The sequence below is a fragment of the Cicer arietinum genome, chromosome 5, assembly GCF_000331145.2.
Source record: "Cicer arietinum cultivar CDC Frontier isolate Library 1 chromosome 5, Cicar.CDCFrontier_v2.0, whole genome shotgun sequence".
Classification (NCBI taxonomy): Eukaryota; Viridiplantae; Streptophyta; class Magnoliopsida; order Fabales; family Fabaceae; genus Cicer; species Cicer arietinum.
This window is the reverse complement of record NC_021164.2, coordinates 49,711,011-49,721,476: the sequence shown is the minus strand read 5'-3', so window position 1 is coordinate 49,721,476 and position 10,466 is coordinate 49,711,011.

Below are 10,466 nucleotides of genomic sequence, written 5' to 3'. Positions count from 1 at the left end.
ATATAGTGTAGGATCAAAGAAAGTAAGAAGTGAGGATGTGAATTGCTCTAGATAGCTTTAAGATGCTTGATCTTTTTATGTAATTATGTTGTGTGTCTTATGATGAAGAGCTTGCTGCATTTTATAGAGGTCCAAGCTCTTTGATGACCGTTGGAACTCATAACAAAAGATCCAAGGTTTTTCATCATAATTACAGAACTATCATTCAGCTTGTTAGGCCAGCTTCCTTGAAACCCATCCTCATGTATGCAGGCCAGCTTCCTTGAAACTTGATCTTGAGATGTTTTTGTCTATTCTCTTTTATCAAGAGTGCCAAGCTGTTTCTTTGACCATGTGAGCTGCAACCTTTTCAAAAACCTTTAAGGACTAGGTTGATTTCAACTTTTGAGGTGATGTTGACAAGAGAGAAAAAGCTACCCTATGACATAGGACTGTCATACTCAGTCCGAGGATCAGATCTGCTTTCACATGTGATCTTCCATTTTTGGTTTGTTTCTTGCTGCCTTTCCTTAACTTGACTTCTTCATGAATTAATTCGTGCAAGCCCAATAAATAATCTGATTTTAGCCTTTGCACATGCTTGATGGGTTGCTTTCAATTTTAATGGACCATCCTCAGCCTATTCTGCCATCCTCTTAGACTTAGATCTAGCTATTCTTGTCCTTTTCCTTTTGGCCTTCTAATTTCTTTATTTCAAATACTTTTACTTTGACTTTGTTATATATTTCTTTAATGAATAAAAGCATTTGTACTGGTGAGATCACAACTTGGCCAGATCTGGAGATTTTGCACTTTACAGTCCATCCTCACGTGGTTCATCTTGATCACATGCCATCCTCACATGGTTTTCCATCCTCAGGCCAGAATCATATTTTCCTTCTTTTTGCCTTAATAATTAATAACCTATTATCTTATATGAATACACTCAAGAGCACATGTTAGTCATTAACCACAATCATAATCTCTTAAGTAATTTTGTTATCATTAAAATCATTTGAGAGATTTTGTCTCAATATTTTCGGGCATATGTTCATTGATTATTATTAGGATATTGTCATCTATGTTTGAATAAATGATAATCGTGTATTAATTAATTTTCTTTATTTGTGTGTATCTCGTGGTATGATAATTTTATATATATTTGATTTAATGAATAATATAAATTATAAATATTTTGTTTATTTATTTATTTATTTATTTATTTAAAAATAATAGTATTTTAATTTGTGTTTTAGAGAATTAGATTTTAGATGATTTTTCGGGCATATGTTCATTGATAATTATTAGGATATTGTCATCTATGTTTGAATAAATGATAATCGTGCATATATTTATATTTTAATTATTTATAACAATTTTTTATTTTAATTAACTATTTTATAAATAATTATTTTAAATATATTGTGAATTGTTTAAAGTATTTATTTTTATTATTAAAGAATTAACATATAGTCTATTTTGTAAAATATTGATCTTAAAATGTAATAATATTTTGGAAAAATAGTATTTTATTTGTGAGTGAATAAACTAAAAAGATAAAATAAAATGTGTACGGGCTAGGCCCATGAGTGAAAAGTATAGTTAATTAAAATAATAATAATAATAATAATAATAATAATAATAATAATAATAATAATAATAATAAACAAAGAGTATTGTAGCATACATATTAATAGATAAAGAGGCAGATCAAGCCGCCGCAAGAGAGAAACAAAAATGAAGAAAATAAATTCGGACGATCGATTTATGTTATGAAATTTTTTTTCTCTTAAAATGCAGTATGTTCTTCTCCATGTTGAATATGTCATTTTTTAAGACACTTTTCAAGAATTTTAGTCATTCTAATTTTCGAATAAAATCTTCAATTTCTCCTTTTATGAATTTCAATCTTTTGCATTGTTCTTCTTTATTGTAAGTCTGATTTGAGTGAAACTAACTTCGAAACAACTTTGTAAATTGTGGTTATATTCATCAATTATTTTTTGCTTTGTGACGAAGAGCCAAAGGAACGAAAGTTTTTTGCATGCAAACTCAGATTAGCATGTGAAAGTGTCAAAATAAGGTAAGAAATGAGAGAATTTTTGAATTTAGTAGTACAATATAATTGAGAGACAACCTTATTTCCAAACGATTCATCAAATTAATTAATATGCAAATTTAGAAATTATGAGATTAAAATATGGAATATAAAATATTTATAAGTTTTGATTGATTTAATTTTTTATGAATGTGGAGTATTTGATATTATGATGATATTAGATTTTGAATATATTTTCTACTTAGGTTTGATTTGATGAGTTTATGTGATGATACAACGTGGATGCATCATGTCATATCAATTTATGTGATGTGATGATAAAACATAGATGTATTATGTGATATATGTTTATGTGATGTGATTATAAAACTTAGATGCATTGTGTGATATGAGTTTATATGATGATGATGTTATATTGAATATTTTGATGTCATGGATTTGTGATTAGTATATGAATGTCACCCTATAGTTGATAAAATAGTGGTGTTTCCACCTATGTTAAAGATTATGCTCTTAATGGAGTGAGTAGTCTAGACCATCGAGAGGAGAAATTAGATGTTAGTAGTACACTATAAGAAAACACTTATTTTGTGACCAACTTTACAAATATTTTGTAGCTGAAAAAAACTCTCACAAATTACTAACCGAAAAAGCTCTCACAAATACTAAAATTCAAATTGGTCGTTATTTGTGACTGAAAAAAGCCCTCACAAAAGGCTACAAGTTCAGCTGGATTTTGTGGCTGCCTAAGCCCTCACAAAATCATAACGTTGTCATTTTGTGAGGGCATAGACTGCCACAAAATCCAGTTGAAATTGTAGTCCTTTGTGAGAGCTTTCTCCACCACAAAATCACCCATTTATAAGAGTAAAGGCCGCCACAAAGGCAAACCATTTGTGACCACCCAAGCCGCCACAAAAACACTGGACCGTTACACTTTGTGGCTGCAAAGGCTGCCACAAATGCCGAATTACACGTTGCGCGTTGGGGCTGCTTAGGCAGCAACAAATGCTTTAGTTACCGTTGGATTTTGTGGTTGCTTTGGCCGCCACAAAGGTCAAGATTTTTATATAAATATCACTGCTCTTATCCTTTTTCATTTCTACCTTCTCTCTAAACTTTTTTTCTAAATTTTCTCTCCACCTTCTCTCTACACATATTATTTCTCCAAGTTTTTTTCTCTACATTTTAGTAAGTTGTTATTTTATATTTTGTTTTTTAATTTTATTTTTGATTTGAAGTTATTTATTTAATGAATATTATTTAATTTTTATTTTGACAGTGGTGTTATTGTGTTTGCTTCGAAGAGTTCTCAGTTATATGAAAGCTTCAAGTCAGACACTACCTAACATCAAGTTAGTATTTAATACATTTTAAATATAGAGTAGTAAAATATGTTATATTATAAATATAAGATATTTTTATATTATTTTTAAAATATGTAAAAAGCTCGTCATTCGAAATGTTAGTAGATTTGTTTTTAAAAAAAATAAAAATTATGTTGTTTACATAATATATGATAAATAAAAATTTGAAACACATGTAAAACTTATTGATTTTAATATAACTATTTTTTAAAAAACATTATTAAAATTGATGATATTAATATTTGTTGTTAGTCATTAAAAAGAGTTGTAGTTGAGTTCGTACAATAAATTTATATACTTTAATGATCTCTATTTTTGTTTATAAGGATTTATTTCATAATTTATATATAATGCTTTTGAAAAATAAATCAATATATATATATATATATATATATAGACACACACACACACACAAACACGTATATAGATATAGACCGTATTTGGATGTACGATAGAAATTTTCCTGAAAGGAAGGGTCTTAAACAACATTTTGCTAACTAGGTTGAAGACATTCTCAATTTTGCGAGAGTGCAGAAAATTTTCGAAGATGAAGGGTGGATGAAATTCCCATGTTGTTTATGTCGATGTAGACGGTTTAAGAGTGAAGATGAAATAAGAGTGCATTTATATGAAGATGGATTTATGCCTAACTACTGGATTTGGACTAATCATGGGGAAGAGTCTCCGATAACGCCTAATACTAGTACACGTGTGGAGAATATCATAGGTCCTTCAAGTAGTACTAACATGTTAGGTGTAGATTATTCTAACTATAAACACTTTGTGATATCCTTTTTCGCTTTTTTTGGAAGTGTGGATGCCATGTCTATCTCTCCTCCCAGTGCTTCTGAAAAACCTTGTTGAACCAACAACACTTTCATCTTGAGACTCCACAACCCAAAATCATTATTTTCATCGAAATTTTCAAGTACATACTTTGTTGATGTCATATTTTCTTTGAATCAAATACACCCACTCTCTTGATACCAGTTGTTGTTAAAAATAGAGATCAATCAGTCACTAAACCAAGAATATTCTTGGTTTCATATCAGATATTAATTGAAAATTAAAACAGAGATTGATTAGATTGCAAAATGGAAAACGTTCTTCGTTTTCTGTCAAACAGAATTAAGCCTTTTAATGCTAAAAGGAACACACACAATTGTTAACCCAATCCAGAGATAAAATCCTACGTTTGGGGCCTGGATCTGACTTTGAATTATCACAAATATGAGATGAAATGATTACAATGTTTTGCAACACTTATGCTGCCAGTTTTCTGCACTTTCTTGACTAAAACTACAACTTGCTTTCTATTTAGTTCTCTATCTCTCTCAGCATTGCTTGTTTTGACTTATATATATACAAGTTGTTTACAATTTAGGGGTAACAAATAAAAGTAGTTACAACTAACTAACTGAAAACTAACTACCCAATACAGATTGTATCTCTAAAGGCTTCTAATTTAGTACTGCATATTACAGTTTTCGTAGATGAAAAGGTATGGTTCTTAATTTGTTTGTCATATATGTTTAATATATAGTATTTTCTTTTTTGACAAGAATAATATATAGCATTATTCAAGGTTCATAATTTGTCAGTTTTGAATTTCACTAAATATTTTTATTTCACAAAATTCTTTGTTTTTTTAAACGAGTTTTATGTATTTCATATCAAATTTTCATGTCAGTAAAAACGTTGGTTTATGTGACAAACATTCATATAAAACTTTCATGTAAGTAAATTCTCAAACAAAGCCTTAGTGAAGAGTGTTCGCTCATATTAGACTTTGGGAATGTATGGATCCCTTATTTATATAGTTGATTCTTTAAAACATATTTGTTTTACCTTTCTAAATATGTACAAAATTTCATACAAGTTCATTTTCACAAATGCCAAAGATGTTACAGAGCATGCATTTTTGTTTAGGATTTCTTTTTTAGAATTTTTGAAATTTGAGTTCAAACTTTATAGTAAATAAAAAATGTTAAATATTTAATTTATGTTGGAACGAGAAAGAACACTATACTATAATAAAATAAAATACTTCATTCAGTCATTTTTTATAAAGGATAATCATCTTTCATAAGGGACAATTGAGTTAACAAAAGTTGATGTACATCAACTTTTATTGACTCAACGATAATTTTTTTAAAATGACGTGAGAAAGTAATTTTTTTTTTTTTTAAAATATGAATATGTTAAGTAAAAAAAAAATTAGTGCCCCTAAATATTTGGAGCCTTTTGCGATTTCACCTCTCAAACACTCTCAAGTAGGGGTGGGAATAGGTCAGGTCAGGTCAAGCTTTGAAAGATCTGAGTCTGGCCTACAATTAATTTTGTAGGTCTATGACCTATCATAGGTTTTTTTTCTCGGTCTGACATAACCTTTTTAAAAGTTTGGCCTAGCCTGAAAGCCTATTTAAAAGCCTTATTAACATTAAAACATTTAAATGATATATTTACATTTTTTAAATAGACTAAACTATACCTTTATATAAAAAGAAAACTAATAAAATTATAATCAAATCTAATAAAACAATAACTAACCAGTCTGCATTGCAACAACCTTTCAAGAAAATAGAAAACAAAATGAATGCATAATTAGTCCTTATATACATATCAAGCTACATGTACTATTCATAACAATTTATATAATGTTCTACCCATAGCACATGATGTTCTCCACATACCAATACCAATGTACATATCTATATATATTAAACAAAAAATGATTTTTCTAACAAAATGATTTTAAAAAAATATGAAACAAACACCATTTAAACCCTAAAAATGATATTTGGTTTGAAGGAATAGATTTTTTCCTAAAACAAATGCACTTATTATTATCTCTCAAACAAAATATAGAACAACTACTGAGTGATTGTTTAATTGAACGACTATCGAATATGGAACGAATATGAAATCGTTACCGAATATGAAATGACTACTAAGTATTGCCTAATTGATAGACTTTAAAAAATGAAATCATAGTATTAATAAATAATAATAAAAAAATAACATTAATAAATAATAAAATACATATAGGCCGACATTTCAGGCCTAATAAGCTTTTTTATAAGTCTGGGTCTGTAAGTGAGTGAAGCGCTGAAGGATTTTCTTCTGGTCTTTCCTAATTAATTTGAGGAGTTTCATCTGCTTCTTATTCTTGTTGTTCCCAATCCTTGTGCTAGGAACCGAGCCTTTAGGCTGATCATTTACACTGGAACTCTTATTCCGAGAGCTCCCAGGGAGAGCTTACACTGGTTATGAGTCGTGGCAGTAAAGAAGGAGTCAAGGGAACTGAACACACCTGTAACCTCAGGGAGAGGTTGAGCAGTTTTTTCAAAGTTTGCAGCAGGAGGAATTTGTTGCGAAAAATCTGGTGGTGGGACCACATCTTCATCCACTGGCACAATGGGAGGAGAAGCCATAGGCACATCCGTAGGAGATGGAAGATAAGATAAATTTAGATCAAAGTATAACTCCTCACCATCTTCCATATGTTGAGGAGAATTTGATTTGAAGGCATCCTCAGGGATAGGATCGGCTTCATGAAGGGGAGTCAGTTTGTGGATTGGTGAAGACTGAGTTGTTGTGGGGACATGAGAGGCAGGAGAAGGAGTAGTATCAGGAGAGTTACGCAGTGGAGAGGTTGGTTCTGGAATAAGTGGTGATGGTGTATCCTCAGGTGGAGGATGAGTGGTTTCAGCTTCAGAGTTTTGAGAAACAGAGGAGGAAGGACGAGTTTTCCTTTTCTTGGAGGCATGACGTTCATCATTTTGAATCTTCATCTGTTTAATGTTCTTCATAGAAAAAGTGTTGTTGAAGTGGATGGAATGTTCATCCTCAAGTGGGATTTTGAAAAATTTGAAGATTTTTGTCAAAATCATCCCATAGGGAGCAGATCGTCCCATTACAACAGCATTTAGCATGAAGGTAAAAATAACATGACCCAAATGAAGAGGAGTACCAGTAATCACGTGATGAATAATCATGAGATCAAGTTCTGTGACTTTCTCAAACTTGCCAACCCGGGGTGTGATGGAGTGGACACAGATATTGTGAAGGATACGACACAATGGAACGAGGTTGGAGGCCACCAACGGTTTTGGAGGTTTGATGAGTGTGTTTTGGAGCACAGAGGTCCTAGTGATGACACATTGTGAATACCATGTTTCAGATAAGCAGTGAGCTCCTTCATCACGTATATCAAGTATTTGACATAGTGTGGTGGGATTAATTTCCATATGAAAACCCCTTTTAGTACCATACTGAAATTAGTCATGCCTTTTGATCCTTTTGAAGCGGCATAGAAATCCCTTACTAGACGCGGGTACTGTGGTTCATTGATTTTGAAAAATGAGGTCCAGCCGAGTTGTTCAAACATTTCTTCAACATTGAACCCTCCTTGTTTGATATCAGCAAGGTCAATGATTTTTCCATTGACCACTGACTTGTTTTGCCATTTTGAAGTGTAGACAGTTTCTAATTCGGCCGAATCAAACAGTGAAGTGATTTCAGAAATTTTTGTGGATGATGAAGAGGGTTTTGGTGAAGAAGGTTTGGCCTTTTTTGGAGTTGAAGTTTTGGAATTTGATTTTGCATGAGGAGGCTGTTGTGTTGGTTCAGCAAAGTTTTGGAATTTGATTTTGCATGAGGAGGCTGTTGTGATGGTTCAGCAGGAGGAGTGGTCTCTGAATCATCAGAGTTGATGACATGGATCGTATTGTCCTGAGGAGGTGCCTTGTTGGACGAAACGGCTCCAGACATGATTCTGGAGGAGCGCCTGGAGGGAGTTGAGGAGGATGATTTTTTGAAGATTTTTGGAGTAATAGAAGGAGAAGAGCTTTTGGATGGTTGAGATAAAGAGATGGTGTTCATGGAAGTTGCTTCAAATTGGTTTTCCTCATGATAATCTGACTCAGTGCTTGAGTAGACTTCTTGGTTCTCCTCTGGTTCTTGGTATGATTTTTTGTGTTTTGCAGTCATTTTGATTCGAGCCATTGATAGGAAATGGTGTAGGAAGTAACTGCTGGGTGAAGAAAGGTTTTCTGAGCATATGGTTGATGAGTGAGAATGATAGAGGATGGGAAACATATAGATGAGGATGGGAGATGAACAGGGAGAACGTGTGAGGAAACGTGTGAGGGACCGTGAGGAAACGCGAGGAATCGTGAAGAGACGTTAGGAGACAGAAAAATTTAATGCGCCGTTTGCCTAAGAAGCTAGTGAGATGATGGATTGGATGGCTAAGTCACGTGGCCGTAAATGCATTCAATGCACGGCGTGAAACACGGAGGCATGCGCCACGCGTGCTTCCCAATGACAGAGAAGGCGTGCCACTTTTCTCTAGGCTGCCACGTCAGGGGACGTTTCACTAAACAGGACATTCCGTCCTCTGGTGGTTTTGCTATCCTCACATGCTTAACTAAAATTGTAAATACTTATTTAAATAGAACAACAAATAATTTTTTGGATTATTTAATTAATAAAAATTATAAAAATATAATAAAGATAAATCAATTAACTTTAGACAAATTAATAATTGAAAGTTCATCCAAGATCTTTTTGAACCTATCCTCTTGGAGAGGTTTGCTAAAAATATCTGCTAATTGATTTTCAGTGTCAATAAAAATCAGTTCTAAATCCCCTTTTTGCACATGATCTCTTATAAAATGATGTTTAATTTCAATGTGCTTAGATCTAGAATGTTGAATGGGATTTTTAGAAAGATTTATTGCACTTGTATTGTCACAGAGGATGGGAATATTTGCGTACCTTAGCGAGTAATCCTCAAGCTAATTTTTTATCCAGAGTAGTTGTGAGCAACATTGAGCGGCTGATACATACTCTGCTTCAGTAGTTGAAAGAGCAATGGTACTTTGTTTTTTGCATGACCAACTTATTAGGGATTTACCCAGAAATTGGCAAGGACCACTTGTGCTTTTTCTTTCAACTTTGTCTCCCACGTAGTCGGCATCATAATAAGCTATGAGGTCAAGATTGGAACATTTCTTGTACCAAATTCCCAGATTTATAGTGCCAACAAGGTATCTAAAAATCCTTTTGACTGCAGTGAGATGGGATTCTTTAGGAGAGGATTAAAATCTTGCACAAAGACCGACTGCAAAGACTATGTCCGGTCTGCTGGCTGTTAAATACAACAATGACCCTATCATTCCTCTGTACTCCTTTTCAGATATTGGAGTTCCTTCATCATCTTTGTGGAGTATGGAGGATGGGTGCATAGGAGTTCCCATACTCTTGGCTGAACTCATGTTATATTTTTTGAGCAAATCCTTGTTTTTCTTGTGATATAAAAATACAGTCCTCTCATTGTTTGATTTGTAAACCAAGGAAGAATTTTAATTCCCCCATCATACTCATCTCAAACTCACTTTGCATGAGATTTGAGAAATCTTTACACATCTTTTCATTTGTGGATCCAAAGATTATGTCATCGACATAAATTTGAACAATTAATAAATCATTTTCAAGTGTCTTTTTGAATAGAGTAGTATCAATATGTCCTCTAATGAATCCATTTTCTTTTAAAAAAGAGCTTAACCTCTCATACCAAGCTCTAGGAGCTTGCTTTAAACCATAAAGAGCTTTAGAGAGTTTGAACACATGGTTTGGATCCAAAGATTATGTCATCGACATAAATTTGAACAATTAATAAATCCTTTTCAAGTGTCTTTTTGAAAAGAGTAGTATCAATATGTCCTCTAATGAATCCATTTTCTTTTAAAAAAGAGCTTAACCTCTCATACCAAGCTCTAGGAGCTTGCTTTAAACCATAAAGAGCTTGGAGCTTGCTTTAAACCGTAAAGAGCTTTAGAGAGTTTGAACACATGGTTTGGTCGTTTTTCATCCTCAAACCCAGGAGGTTGATGAACATACACTTCTTCATTTAAGAACCCATTCAAAAAGGCACTTTTCACATCCATTTGAAATAGTTTTATACCTTTATGAGTAGCATAAGCTAAGAGGATTCTTATTGCTTCAAGTCTTGCTACGGGTGCAAACGTTTCATCATAATCTATTCCTTCTTGTTG